The following is a 15,428-nucleotide window of genomic DNA, read 5'->3' as shown; positions in this document are numbered from 1 at the left end:
ATTTGATTTTTTTTTTTAGAATTAAGATAATTAATTAATGTCCTTTCCTTAATTTTTTTTTTAAATTTTATCCTGAAGTCCAGGGTACATTATTTCAGAGATATGGTGTGTGTTTCAGATTCCTAAGAAGAGCTACTGGTACAGAGGTGGGTGATTATTTCCTCCCAGTATCCCTCTGAGATAACACTGCCTACAAAGTCTTCATCTTGTATCACTGAACCACTTGCAACATGGACAAGCCAAGGAAGAAGGCCTCTCCATTTGAGCTGCCTAACTTAGGAGAAGTCTGATTACTCAATAGTGTAAGCATGCGTGTTGTTCTTCTGTTGGCTTAGCAGCCGCACCTGAATCTACCCATATTTTAACTACTGTCTGCACCCTATAGCCCACAGTCAGCACCCTATCGCTCAGACCACGGCCTAGTGGGATTTCCAGTCCTGCCAGCACCAGTTCTGCCGCAAATACAGGTTTTAACTAAGTCTCTATCATTCTATTTACCAATAAAGACTCAGGAGTCAGGTGTTGAGGTGAAAACCTGCTAGATCAGAGAAGCTGAGAAGCATCCAGTTGACCTTCCTTTTTGGCCAGAGACCCAGCAAGAGAAGCATCTCTCCACTCATCCTAAACCAAAAAGATATCATCATAGTCCCACTCTACTCCTTCCTGTGCATCTCTCTATCCATATCCCTGGGTCCTCCATACTCTCTCTATGGTTAATTTTTGTAAACTAGTCACTGGCTCCACCCCCTGACCCAAGGTTAATTGTATTAACACAGTCTCAGAGTTTTACAGTGTGATCAAATATCCCCTAACATTGCTGCTGCTAAAGTGAGGCTTCCAGCAAATAACCCAGTGGCTGCTTTGAGAACTCTAAAGTAGGCTTGTGGATGTTTGCAGTAAAATGTTCTAAGAGTACAGTGAAGAAAAGCTCACAAAATGACACCCAAGTTCCATTAGCCCCTAATCAGAAGAAAGCAGGTATATGGTTTTGAGTGCTAAGTTCTTAGGATACATAGTATACTCACATACAGACTAGACATGCTGTCATTGTTTAGTGTCAACTTGGAAGACACAGAATTGCCCAATCCTATAGCTTAGGGGAAGTGTCATCAATGACTCTTGAATGAAAAGAACAAAATTAGGAACTGAAAACAGCATGTTTATATATTTTAGTTACATTGAGAAATACAACTACAATTACTTTGCTGAAAACTGAGCACACTTTTTGAAGTTTAATCATCAAATGGCAGAACAGGAAGGTCCTGACATTATCTACTCTAAAAGTTGACTTTTCAAATTATGAAGCAGAAGTTCAAGTTGAGAAGTTTGTTCAAATGTTTTGCGGTTCTGTGTAATCAAGTTTGCACTTTCCTGAGGCCACCATAACAGTGCCAACAACTGGTGATTTAAACCATCAAAAGTTGCCCCAATTCCATGGCCATACATCTAAAGTTAAGGTGTTGGCATGGCTGGTTTCTCTGAGGGCTGTGAAGGACAATCTATTCCATTCCCCTCTTCAGGTTTCTAATGGCTTAGGTGCCCCATGGCTTGTTGAAGGAGTTCTTCAAAATATCACCATAGGAACCATATAAATGACTCTGTTGACCTCTTTCCAAACCATATTTCCATATAAGGTCACATTCTAAGTGCTTGCCATACAAGCCTGGTGACATTAGTTCAATTCCTAGAACCTAGTTAAAGGTGGAAATCAAGAACTGACTCCACAAAGTTATCTTCTGATCTCCCCAAGTTCATTATGACATCAGCAGCATGAGACACCAAATAACAATTAAAATAATAATGTAAAAACACAAGAAACAAAAAAGAATGTCAACACTTTTTTTTTTTTTAATATAAAAATAAACTCTTAAAAAAGAATTCTACTCGGGATCTAGGCAAAACCCAGACCTCCCAATTCAGGCCAATGGCCTTTTCTACTACAGATTTCTCTGCTCTTAGGGTACTGCAGGCTGCACAGGTAAGAGGCTCTATCTAAATTAAGACATGACTTCCACACAAAAGCTCATACTTTACAATGACCGTAGCACTCTAATAGCCCTGTACACAGAAGCTGTCACCTATCTGTGGTGATACTGTGTCCCCCAATATAGTATGCACCTTGATAAACGTATCTGGGGTCAGAGAACAGAACAGCCACTAAATAGACACAGAGGCTAGAAAATGGTGGCACACACACCTTTAATCCTATCACTTGGGAGGCAAAGATCCATCTTGATCTCTATGAGTTCAAAACCACACTGGAAATAGCCATGTATGGTGACACACATCTTTAATCCCAGGAAGTGATAGCAGGAAGCAGAAAGGTATATAAGGTGTGAGGATAAGAACTAGAGGCTTTTAAGCTTTTAGTCTTTTAGCAGCAGTTCAGCTGAGATCTATTCAGATGAGGACTGAGAGGAAATAGGATCGGCTGAGAAGTTGGCGAGGTGAGGTTATCTATGGCTTGTTCTCCTTCTCTGATCTTTCAGCATTCACCCCAATACCTGGCTCCGGATTTGCTTTTATTAATAAGACCTTTTAAGATTCATGTTACACCCATCTGGTCGCAAATGTTCGCCGATGTATTCTATTCTCCTTCCTTATAACCATGTCTGTAATGCACCTGCAATAGGTTTGCTACCATCTCTAAAATACCTAGTGTTCAGAGGGAGGTATAGGATGAAATCTGTGGAAGCACAAATCAAAGTTGTATTGTGCCCACGGCCTCCCTCCTCTGCAGCACAACCTTCCCAGAAAAGCCAAAGTGTGTAGGTTTCCATCAGTCAGAGAAAACACTGAAGTCCTGGAATTGCCAGCAGACTTTGATGTCACTCTGTCACTTAGCTGGCACACAGAGCATGCTCAGAGGCACTGAGGCCCACTGCACACAACAGGTCTTCAGCTTAGTAGCATTTTGAAATGGCCTCTGTTGGAACTATTCAATCATCACTCTCCCGGCTGCCTAAGTATTCTTGAGTCTAAAGATAATTGTCATATTGTCTCACTATTTTCCATTATAAATTAATGACATCTGTAATAGTGAGTCATAAAAACTCTGTCCAAAGAACCGTATTAAAAAATTACATGGAACTGATTTCTCTAAGTGGCCTCTTGACAAACACATTACCCACCGTTTTCCATTAAGGCCTTTAGAATCCTGATCTACAGCTGGCCTTGGAAAATTGGGCATTATGTTTAACTGCAGAAAATCTAACAAGTTAGTGCAGTTATTTTGTGATGTGAGGAGGACTGGACTAGATTTTGATTTTGTTGTTTTTGTTTTTAACCCTTCAAGAGCTAATGCATTTTCCATGGAGAGCAGAGACATGCAGAGCTGGAAGGGCATGCAATCTACTCTAACCCCAAACTCTGTTTACTGAGTAACATACTAAGGCCCAAAGAACCAAAAAAAAAAAAAAAAAAAAAAAAAAAGTAGATACAAATCAATTGAGCAAGCAAACTAACAGGCAACACTTACTCTTTTCTGACTATAGAAAAATGTATGCAGGGAGGGTCAGCATGAAGACCTGATTTTAATCCATAGTCCTAATGTAAAAAAAGTAGGGTGGGTCATAAACCTAAGCAGGGAATCAAAGACTGACATGTCAAACTGTCTTCTAAATACTTACGTTACACCCAAATCTGTGCTACTCTGGGTAGTAGCTCTTTTTGTAGTAAGCAGAGGTTAACCAGAGACCATAACTGATCAAAGTGCTGAAAATAAGTTACTGTTGAGTGCTTGGTCCTATATCACATATCTACATACATGCTCACGGATGTACAGGGAACACAGAGGAAGAGGGAGTAGAAAGAGCATGGGAACCATGGGACGGGAAGAAATGCTGCAAAACTGTCTTCTGGACACCACATGGCTGCTACATAAACTCACTGCAGCTGCAATTACCTGTACAAGAATAGAACCATCAACAGTCCATTACGCACCGGGTGGTAGTGGCACACGCCTTTAATCCCAGCACTAGGGAGGCAGAGCCAGGCGGATCTCTGTGAGTTCGAGGCCAGCCTGGGCTACCAAGTGAGTCCCAGGAAAGGCGCAAAGCTACACAGAGAAACCCTGTCTCGAAAAATCAAAAAAAAAAAAAAAAAAAGTCCATTACGCATAGGAGAAGGTTTATGAGCCACCACCCCCCCTTGAGGGTGTATGGGTAGTTAATGATTACTAAGGCAGGGGGTGTAATTTTCTTTAAGAGTGTAGCTACTGATAAGTTGCCCATGCTCTAGCAAATAACCCCTCAACTCATGCTCATGCAAGTAACTCTAATTCAACTCAGTGATGCTTCATTTTAAAAAGGCATCAAAATAGGAGGCAGGCTTATTGGGATGAAGCACATCTCCTATCAGGGGAGAAGAAGAGGGTGAGAACAGGTGAAGGGGGACAAAAATGGTCAAAATTCACTATATTCGTGTATAAAACTGTCAAAGAAAAAATTTAAAGGATACGTACATTTAAGTACAAACTATTTGCATTCTTTACTAAGATTAAAAAAAAATGTCTTCTAAGAAATAGAAAAAAGCAGGGTTTCAACAGTGGGCCTGAAATCACATCACTGCAGAGGCAGAGGCAGGAGGACCCTGGGGCTCACTAGTCAGCCTCTCTAGCAGGATTAGTAAACTCTAGGCTCAGTGGGTCTACAGACAACGATTGAGGGAGATAGAATATCAATCTCCAGCCTCCGTGCACAAATGTGCACACATACTCACACACACCACTTTTATTTTTTAAAGACAATTTAGAAAGCAGAAATTCAGACATTACTTTGTTCTAAGAAGAAAATGTTCTTTCAGACTACAATTCTTTCAAAAGAGTAATTTTTTAAGTCTTCAAAGAAATGCCAGAGTTTAAAGTTTAATGTACCTAGCTAACTTGATTCAAGTAATATATAAGACCATTCACATTACCTTAGATCTTGACATTTTGGTAACCAGGGACTGAGGTGCCCTGGATATATACTTGTTTAATCATCAACCCCAAGGAAGATAACATCACTGAGTCTTTTGTATGAATACAATGCCTTCCTATCAAAATTTCTTCTACAACCAAATTCATACAAACCCAGGACTTAAGATTTATACCCACATATGACAGCTCCCAAAGCCTCTTCCTCATCTGAAGATCACCACTTTTCCAGGGATATTTCAGGGACTATGAAATAAAGGAAAGTGCCTGGTACACAGACTATCTCTTCAACTCCAGGCTCAAGCAGAAAACAGTACCTTTTCTTCTCAACACTGGTAACATTCCATCCCTGCCTTTCTACCAGTTTAGCCACCCTGCATGGTACTTCTTCACTCCTGAACTCTTAGGAACATAACACATCCTCAGTGAATTCACGCATAAATACTTTAAAAAAAAAGGGTAAGGAGATGAACTAGTAAATAACCACTATCCTGAAAATTCTCACCAAGACTTCTTAACCTGGAAAAAAGTCCACTGAACAAATACAGATTTTCTGAAACTTCATCTATGAGCTAAGCATGGTGGTGAATACATGATCATGGTCTCAGCACCCAGAAGGCAGAGGCAGGAGGATGCTGTAAATTCTTGGTCAGGTGAGTCACAGGATAAACCCGTTTCTTAATAAAAATAACGGCTTTAGACTGGCTGTAGCCCAGTAGTAAGAGTATGTGTTCAGCATATATGAGGCTCTGAGTTTCTTCCTGTTTTTCTGAGGATTATGTCTGTTGGTTTGGGCTTTGGTGTTTTTGCTTTGAGACTGAATCCTGCAATGCAGCACAGGCTACCATGAACTACAGACAATCTTACTTAAGCCTGCTTGGTGTTGGGATGGCAGACATTTGCTGCTGGCAAGACTACTGGTTTGAACTTCTGTACCATAATAATAAATAAATAACAACAGCTTTATTAGCATACAATTGCATACCACAAATTTTGTATTTTACAAGTTTTAGTAAATGTATACAGTTGTATGGCTCTCTCCACAATCTAATTTTAAAGCACTTTCATCATTCCCAATCTATCCACCTACCTTGCAAATCAGTTTTCTTTCTTCTATGAACTGTGGAAAATGGCTATTTGGGAAGCAGAACTAACTATGGGGAGGGGAAGGTGCCCTAGCCTGGCCCTGCCATCCACAACAAGAAGCACACTCCAAACTGGAGATCCACCACAACCTTGGGAGAGCAGGATCCAGACATGATGGCAGAAAACTATCTCACCTCAGCTGAATTTTCCCTGCAGAGACAAACCAATGCTCAGTCCTCAAACTATAGCTTTAAGGAAAATCAAATCAGCATCAAATAGAGGGGAAGAATATAAACATTCATTTACACTACGCTGAGACGAACAGGATGTGTGAAAGAACCACACAAAACCAAGATTAAGGTTCACAGCACAGCTTTCATCCTGCTCCCATCAAAAGCACAACACAAGAAAAGAAACAAGCATGCAGAAGGCATGTGCCCAGCCCCCAAGAGAACACAACAAAGAAACAGGAATGCCAGATGCTACAAAGGAGGCTGGGGGCCCAGAACTGACCTTTGACCACCTCAGTCCCCAGTGCATCTAGTTCCCTAAAGGGCTTTTCTAAGGGCAGGGACAATGAAAAGAGGAGCCAGAGGAGCCAGGTGCCCTCTTGGAATTACACCTGCCCTCCTAGTTCCGAAAATAATGTGCTTTAGTATGGCTGGTAAAGGTGGTGTGGTTAGTAAACAGTTTTACATTATAAATCACCATAACGTAAGTAGTTGTCTTATTACTAGATGAAGCTGACTGGAAGTCAGTACCTTTCAACAAGATTACAGAGAGCAGTGTCAATCCCCACCTAAGCGCTCGGCTTTACATCAGAGAGCAGCTTGAAAACTGACTTAGTCTCTACTTCTGCCATGAGCGGGTGATTCGCTCTCTGCCTCGCACCTCTGTGGAGACTGGTCAATAACACGGCGGTGGAGTTCCAGTGGTGTGAGAGAGACATCAGGTGACATGAAGTATCTAGTTCAGTAAGTGGTTGGATAAGTGTCGGCTGCCTTCTTTTGCTTTTACAAAAGCTTTTATATGAAAGTTCGTTAAAAAAAAAAAAAAACCCACACACTATGCACCTGTGATCCCAGGACTTGAGAAGTGAAGTCAGGAGAACCAGGAGTTCAAGGCTAGCCTCAGACTCTGTCTCAAAAAATAAAATAAAATAAAACAAATATGAAAAGAAATATAAGACTCTTGAATTCACGTTTTAACCTGCTGGAATAAAATATCAATGAAGACGAAGAGAAACCTAAATAATCTTAAAACTGGTTCATTTCTAGATGATATTTTTAATTTGTTTACTGTGAAGGCTGGCTTAGAAAGCACTAATTACAAAGTACTGTGTCAGACATTATTTTGGTTTGAATAGAAAATATCTCCTATAGCAGTGGTTCTCAGTCTTCCTAATGCTGAGACATTTAATACAGGTCTTCATGTTGTGGTGACCTCCAATCATAAAATTATTTTCATTGCTACTTCATAACTGCAGTTTTGCTACTCTTATGAATTGTAATGTAAATATTTTTGGAGATAGAGGTTTGTCAAAGAGGTCATAACCCATAGGTTGAGAACCACTATCCTATAGACTCATGGATTAGAGGGTTGATCCCTAACTACTGGTGGGACTTTAAGAGGCACAGGAAACTTTAGGAGGCAGGGCCTCACTGGAGTGAAGTCACAAGAGCAAGTCCTCAGGAGCTTGATCTTGCCCCGTCAGTCAGTCTCTGATGTCTTGTCAGTGCTTATCTCTATGGCTGTCTGTGTTTCTGTCTTCCTCCATCTGTGTGTATATGCATACATACATATGTACACACATACACACACACACAGGTGCATGCATGCATATAGGTTGTGTCTGTTTTCTTCAATCCTAGAGACACAATCTAGAGCTCTGGTATGTTAGGCAAGCACTGAGGTATAACCCCAGCCCTTACATTTTTAGTAATATTTCTCAGGATTTAAGCTGAAGACTGAAGGAAGAAGAAAAGACATTTTTGACGTTACAGAGAAAACTGCTACTGGTACTGAGATCTGAAAAAAAATCCAGATCAAACACATGGGTGTTAACGTTCCATGGTACTTTTTTAAAATCAGCATTCAGACTGAATAACACTTAATTTAAAATTCCCCACAATGTTGAAAATGGATGCTGGTACATTAATGTTCATCACATTCCTCCCCTTTTGTGAAATTTTCCATAAAAGGTTTTCTTTAAAATCTACACATACATACCCTTCCCATGATCCCTGCTGCTCAAGGCTGATTAATGTAAATTTTACAAAACACACCCTTCTATGGATAATTTTAACTTTTCCTAAAAATAAACATTCTAGTCACCAACCCAAGGAGGGGGCAGTGGCTCAGGAATGCAATGTCATGGCAGATGGAGAATCAGTCATTGTGGGAAGTGAAAGAGATGCAGGCAGCATTGGAACTGACGCAGCAGTAGCAGCAGCAGCCTCGGACTCCTTGGACACCCAGGCAAACAGAAGCACTTCATCAATGGAGATGGTGAGCGGTTGCTAGTAAGCGGCACTCATCAGTGATGATTAAAAATGCTGAAGCTGCAGCACATTTTCAGTTCATCTGTGTATTGGAGGAAGTAGGCACTGAGTGCTGAGTCACAAGCAAATATGCAGACTCATAGATGACTAATGACTCTCTGGATTGCATTCAGGGCTCTAAATTTTAAGATTTAAGACCAGATTCACACTACTGAAGACACCTATAGAGTAGACATCCAGAAATTTTACTAGAATGACATGACATGCTCTTTTCTACTTTTCTCCAACAGTATGTTTAATCACCAGAATATATACACACTGAGGGTTGTGAATAACACTAACATGCCTCAACTTTCACACCAATAAGGAAACCAGTTGTAAACTACATAGAAAGCAATCATGATTGTCCTTACCCCAGGAACCCAGATAAATGCTCAAAGATCAGATTTATTACAGCTATCTCTTAAATGTCACTGAAGCCCCTCCACAAACACTCATTATTATGATCTGAAAGAATGTAAGTATATGTGATTGTCATGAGAAAAACAAAACAACAAGAAAACCCGGCAAACTTTACAGGCCTCTAACCTAGAGTTAGTCCTATAGAACTTCTAGAGGAACCTGTGCCTTGTGTTTGGACAACTGTCACGCCCGAGGGTGGGAGACAGGGACTCTGTATGCACTAAGAGGCACTGCTCTTGAACCACAGTTGAGGCAGCAATCTCCACACCTGTTCAACTAGCTTCCAGAAGTGTGGCAGAAGCACAGCACTCTTGCATGATATGTTGCTTGGGGAATGGGTCACTGTGTCCTCCAAAGTGCACTGGGGAGCAGACAGAGAGCAGCAGAGAGGGAGAGACATGGAAATGCAGAGACTACAGTCCTTCGCCAAGACAGGCCACAGTGCAGCTGCCTGGGAGTAGGGTCCTGGCAGCCAAAATCTGCCCCAGACCTTCACAAAGCTTGACAAGACTTTGTCAGTTCACTTTGAGTCACTCAGACTCCCAAGTCATAAATACCCTTCCCCAGTTCCATTTAAATTTGTGAGGATTTGCTATTTCCTTTAGCTGAGCCTTTACTAACCATTACACCAGGCCAGTGCACTTTTTATTGCCTCTAAGACATTAAGTTCTCCGGGCAACTTTTGAATTTCTTGACCTACTCTGCAGAGACTCTCATCTCATGCCTGAAAAAGCAAGAGGGAGACTATCCAGTATGCTCACTTGCCCTCCTCTGAGTTAACCTGTACAGGACCCCTGTGTACTCCACTGGCAGCAGCTAAGCCACTCAAGTTGAGGCAGAACAGAGATCCGGCTCAAGTCCTCAAGGACGGTAACACTTCCATGGAAGATGCAGCAACCCCTGGTGGGATGGCTCTGCCTCTGTATCCTAGCCTCCAAGTGAACAGTTAGCTTCACTTGAGCCACTCCACTCTTGTCCCAAGACAGCAAAAGGCAGGAGGATGTGGGGAGGACTCCTGTGGAGCACAGCAGGGAAGACAAGCCTTCCCACAGTGAACACACCTAAACCCACAACTTCCTGGAGGAAAGCAAAGGCAAAGGAAGGCATCCAGGCCTGAAGGCAGGTGCTAACAAGAAGCCAAAGCAAGTCAGGGCAAGGGCTCACTCAGCAGCAAGTGTCATCTCAAAAAGCACCCGCTGCTGCCTCTGAATCAGCAGGTCCTAAACACAGGTTAAACTGCTTCTCGCTTTGAGAGCTGGACTTAAAGAAGCAAAGAAGGCAGCCAGCAGAAGTGGAGAAGCCCAGGCTGGCTCAGGCACAGCAGCTGGGCCTAGATCTAGGACCCAGCTGGCCTTCCTTTTGGGGTTAACCATGGTCCTTATTTAACCACAAAAGAAAAAAGAGAAAACTCTACATGGAGAAGAGCGACTATGCTTGAACTGAAGAAGCAGGGGTCTGGAAAGAAGGATTCTTCAAAGCAAAGCCAGACTTCAGGCATTGTCTGGGGGAACTCATAAAATGACTGACACTGGTGATTCCAGCAAACACTCAGGCTTTGTGCATAACTACTCACTGCAGTTAACGTTCTTCCAACAGCAGCTTAAGACCAGCACCTTCAGAACCCTGGGCCTTCCTAAGAAAGGCCTGCAAACGTTGCTTACATGGGTCTTCTTTCATTAGACGCACAATACGGTCAGATCAACAGACCAGCCGCAAAATTTCCAGAACTCATCAGGACTCAGTGAAAGGAATTTCAAAATAAGCTACTTCACAAAATACCCTGCCAGAAAAATAGGAATCACAATGATTAAAATTATAGTGATAACTGTTATAGTCAATGCTGATACTTACTAAGATGGTTACCTAGCTGTATGCTAAACACTTTATATGCGTCATTTTATGTAACCCTCACATCAACAGATGACAAAAACACCACCTTTAGAGAAGGAGGTGTTGATGCTGCTGCCCCAGGGAACACACTTGGAGCACCAGTACTTCAGAGACTACACTCTTCCTCCAAGCCTGCTTCTCTGCCGAGCTCAGGTGGTTCTAACCACGTAGTGTCAGACCAGAGGCACAGGGCCCCAGTCTCAGGCATCAGGCCTGATCCACAGGCCCAGCACTATCACTGCCCTAGTAACCACACTGAATGCTGGCCATCCCACATAACTTTTTCTTTCTTCTCCCCAACAGTTACCTGAAATACCATGTTACTCAGACAATCACACACCAAAATGCATTTTCAAACCTGCACTTAATTTTAAACCTATTTTTAAAAAAATAGTTACACCGTTTTAGGGGAAATTTGTAACAGGAAAACTTGTTTGTCTTGCTTGAGTTCCTTATCTTAAAAGTATATATGCTAGTGCCTGTAAAACATGATTAAATACCCAAACATCTTTATATTAAACAACGTCAGAAACTTCAATCTGGGTTTTAAAAAACTAACTAATCCTATTTATGGGTTATTATTAATGCCCTTTTAATTAACCCTAATACTTAAGGATTTATTTTTATTTTTAATTGGGGGGGGGGAGGACAGTTGTAGACAAAGCGCTAACTCACATATGAGTATACATGCCCCTGAATTCAGAAGAGGGCATTGGATCGCCTGGCACTAGAATTACAGGTGGTTATGGCCACCCAATGTGGCGGCTCAGAACTGACCTCTTGCGTCCTCTGCAAGAGCAGTATATGCTCTTAACACTGACTCCTCCCTCCAGTCCTAACCCTAACATTCAACACATGGGTTCAAACACTCAACAATTTACCTTGCCGAAGTACAGGTTAGTAATAAGGCCTGACACCAGCTCAGCCCAAATTCCTTCCACCATGTCACAAAAATTTTAGTATTATGGAAATTTCAGGATATACATATATATATGGAGCCCAGTGACTCTCTAATTCAACACTTCATTTAATTAAAAATAAGAAAATCACGACAATCTCAAATACAGCTGATAATGTGAATCCCTCCCTCACCTTTGAAAACAGACACTGATTCTCCAGCAAGAAGCAAGGTCTCAGCCCACTCCTGGATGTGACACAACATAGTAGACATAACAGTGTGCCACTTCTAGAGAAGCCTCAGGAAGGCCAGCAGCTTACACTTTGCATGTGCCCTGAGGAAGTTACTGTTAACTTAGGCAAACAAAAGCCAGCCATCTAAATGAGAAGATGCCCTTTGAAAGCAGGAAGATATCCTGGAGAACTGAACAGGCAAGTGAGGTCTTGAGTTTTGCAGCCCACTTAATAACTATAAGCATCCCAATGAGTGACCCCAAAGATGCCATGTAAAGCAAGAACCATCCAGCTGGTTTTTTTCCCCACACTCACTGTACTGTGTAAGTTTGCTTAGTTCCAGAGACAACTACAGATAATGAAAGTTGCTTGCCTCGTCCCTAATCAGGAATCTCTATCAAGGACTAAAATCTAACTCTTCCAACTTCTAATCACAGCTGCCCACCACCGTGAGTAGCTCAGAGCATTAACTGACAAAGAGGACACTGAAGAGGCCGGCAGGCCACAGCAGCCCGCTCAGAAGCAGATCGGAACCGTGTCCTTCTTCAGCTTGGTCCTGACCAGGCTGCGCAGAGCGCACCGCGCTTCTGCTTCACTCCGCTGCTCTGGAAGTCTGACACCACGATACCTCACTGCGAACTCCCTGAGGATGGAGGCAGATCATCAGGCTTGCCTGGGTCTCAAATGCCTAACCAGGGCTTTGCAGGCAAAGACAAATAAAGACTTGGTAACTGAAACCTCACATATGAAAAGAATTAGACTAGTCCTCACTCCAAAGAATTATGAGACCAAGAACAAATAAGAAGTCAAGGCCAAGTTCCTCTGCTACACAGAACATCACTGTAAAACAATTACTGAGGGCTCCATGGCATGCACAGAATGTTATTTTTCCAAACAGTTTCATAGCATTATACCTTTCATTATTAATTTGATATTAAAAAAAAAACCAGTGAAACAGATAATACTGTTATTTCTATCTGTAGATAAGGAGATGGTTGTTCAGAGAATTAACATGATTTCATAGGTGTCATTTTATAAGTGAAACCACAAGATGAACTCAGGAATCCTGGATAAAACCTAATACTAGTTTCATATTCTAGCATTCTTTCCTCAAAAACCCAATGACCTAAATTTTAAGAAGTGACTGGGAGAAGACCCAGTGGATACTGTGCTTGACACCCAATAATGAGTGCCTGGGTCCAGACCCCTAGTATCCATGTAAAATCAGGTACAGTAGTGTGGTCTACAATCCTAGCACTTTCACAGCAAGACAAGAGACAGAGAACTGCTGTAATTCACAGGCCAGCTAGCCAGGTGTATGCAGTGCAAAACAAGAGACACTGTCATAAGCAAAGTGGAAGTTAAGGACCAAACTCCAAGTTTGTCCTCTCTGATCTCTGAATGTGTAGCATAGCATATGTACATAGCACGTTTCTGTGCAAGAACAAACACACACAAATAAATTAATATCAAACATGTGCTATAAAAAAAAACCCTACAGAAACAAGCACAAATGACAGAGAATCATAGAAATGGCATCATGAACAAGATGCCAATACTCATCCCTAACATATAATACATTTTTCAATAACAAGAACTGGAATGCTAGACCTGGTGTATGCTTCACCAGAATCTTTATGATGTTATTATATCTTTGTGAAACAAACAGCAGAACATTCTTTTCTAATGACACACAAAATATATCACATGTATGGATATACATATATGTGAATACACAGGGTTGCCAAATAACTGTATAAATAACAAGTAAAGTCTTGAGACCAAAGTATTGTCACATGTTACTCCCATGTGACAGAATGACACATGCAGAGACCTAAGTTCCTGTATTACTTAATAATGGATGTTCCAAAAGGTACTCCCAGAGAAGTATTTAAAAGAGGTTAGGTAAACGCTATGCATCTTCACAGTATGTGGGTAATGAGGAGATAGCTGTACACTTAAGACAATGTCATTGCCACATGACTATGAAATACAAGGACACGCAATACCTACCTCACTCCTAACTTCCTTAACCAAATACCTCCCAAACTGGCATTGACTAGAACAATGAGAAGAGGTGAGCGGAAGAGCAGTAACCAGAACAACACTTCTTGGTTCCTTTTGGCCCCTTCTAGACTCTACTGTGAGGACAGCCCCTAAGGCTTTCCAAAAACAAAGGGCATTCTTCCTCTCAGCACATCATTTCTAGATTCTTGAACCCAGAACAAAGCACACAACAGGTGGCCTCTGACACGCTCAGAATGATTTCTCAGAGGCTACTCTGGATAGGTCTGGTGGTTGTGATTGTTTCCACTGTAGTGGTCAGTGTGGTATATCCTGGTAAGTACATTCAGGCAGAAGCAATAAAACTACACATACATATACATAACAGACTCTGGATGTACATGTGTTACAACCAATGGGCAAAAAGACAGGCATTTTGGGTTGCGTGATAATCTGGTCCTGAGCCAACCATTTTAAAAAGCACTTCAGCTGTTCTACTTCCTTGGATCAGAGTATCTAAAGAAGTTACCTTGTGAAATATAGAACGATGATGCCCTCTACAGCCCTTAGAGAGAATCCATACAGTTGGTAAAAGATCCTGAGTCTATCTTTCTAGCAAAGATGTTTTTAACACTAGAAGATTAAAATAAAACACACACTTAATATGTACATCAGGAAAAATATCAAAGTATTACAGTTTAACACTGAAGAGTTAATTAAACATAATCTTGAATGACAGAAGCAAACTGTACATGCTGTCATTCTTGTTATCTGTTTAAGTAGAATTAATTAGGTAACTGTTGGTGTGCTAGGGAAATAGCTCAGAGTGTAAAGCACATGAGAACTGACTTTAATCCAAAACTGACAGCACTTATAATCCCGACACTGTGGAAACAGAGACAAATAGATCCCTGGAACTTACTAACTAGCCTGTCAAACTTATTTGCTGAGTTCCAGGCCATTGAGACACCCTACCACAAAAGAAAAGGCATAGATGGATGCTGAGGAATGACACCCAAAGTTGTTCTCTGGCCACACATATGTACACATGTGTACAACCAACTGCACACACATGCCAACGTGCATAAACACAAGTAAATAAACAAAGGCTGTCTGTAAAAGAATTATTTAAACTATGATCAAAGTTTAGGAAAAGACAGAACTATAAAAGTAAAAGTATACTACAAATTGAAGACTACAAATTAAAAAAAATCAGGAGGAAAGAAAGAAGGAAAGAGTGGTTTTGATGACCCCAGCAATACTCTAGAATACTCGGGGCCTGTGAATATATAGCAGAAGCAGAAGAGAATTCCTTCTAGGGGGTGTTCTAGGACAATGTGTGCAAGGTATGACAGTGAGCTGCACACACCGGGCACCACATAGAAAGTAAGACTATAATTAGCATAGAAAAGTTTGGCTTCTGTATCAAAGAAAACGAG

The 15,428-nt window shown here is 41.4% G+C and overlaps 1 protein-coding gene across 9 annotated transcripts in view; it reads right to left on the bottom strand.

The window, feature by feature from the left end:
* Positions 1 to 15,428, bottom strand: part of Slx4ip (SLX4 interacting protein) — a 189,698-nt gene that overhangs the window by 143,858 nt on the left and 30,412 nt on the right. For 2 of the 9 annotated variants that reach the window (XM_076570724.1, XM_076570723.1), the window contains exon 4: positions 10,538 to 10,744. The exons of the other annotated variants lie outside the window; for them this stretch is intronic. The gene's annotated coding sequence lies outside the window, so the exon portion shown is untranslated. The remainder of the gene's footprint in view (positions 1 to 10,537; positions 10,745 to 15,428) is intronic. 9 annotated transcript variants of the gene reach the window in all.

Source organism: Peromyscus maniculatus, chromosome 4 (genome assembly GCF_049852395.1).
Source record: "Peromyscus maniculatus bairdii isolate BWxNUB_F1_BW_parent chromosome 4, HU_Pman_BW_mat_3.1, whole genome shotgun sequence".
Classification (NCBI taxonomy): Eukaryota; Metazoa; Chordata; class Mammalia; order Rodentia; family Cricetidae; genus Peromyscus; species Peromyscus maniculatus.
The sequence above is the reverse complement of the archived record's forward strand: the minus strand, read 5'-3'. Positions and strand labels throughout refer to the sequence as shown.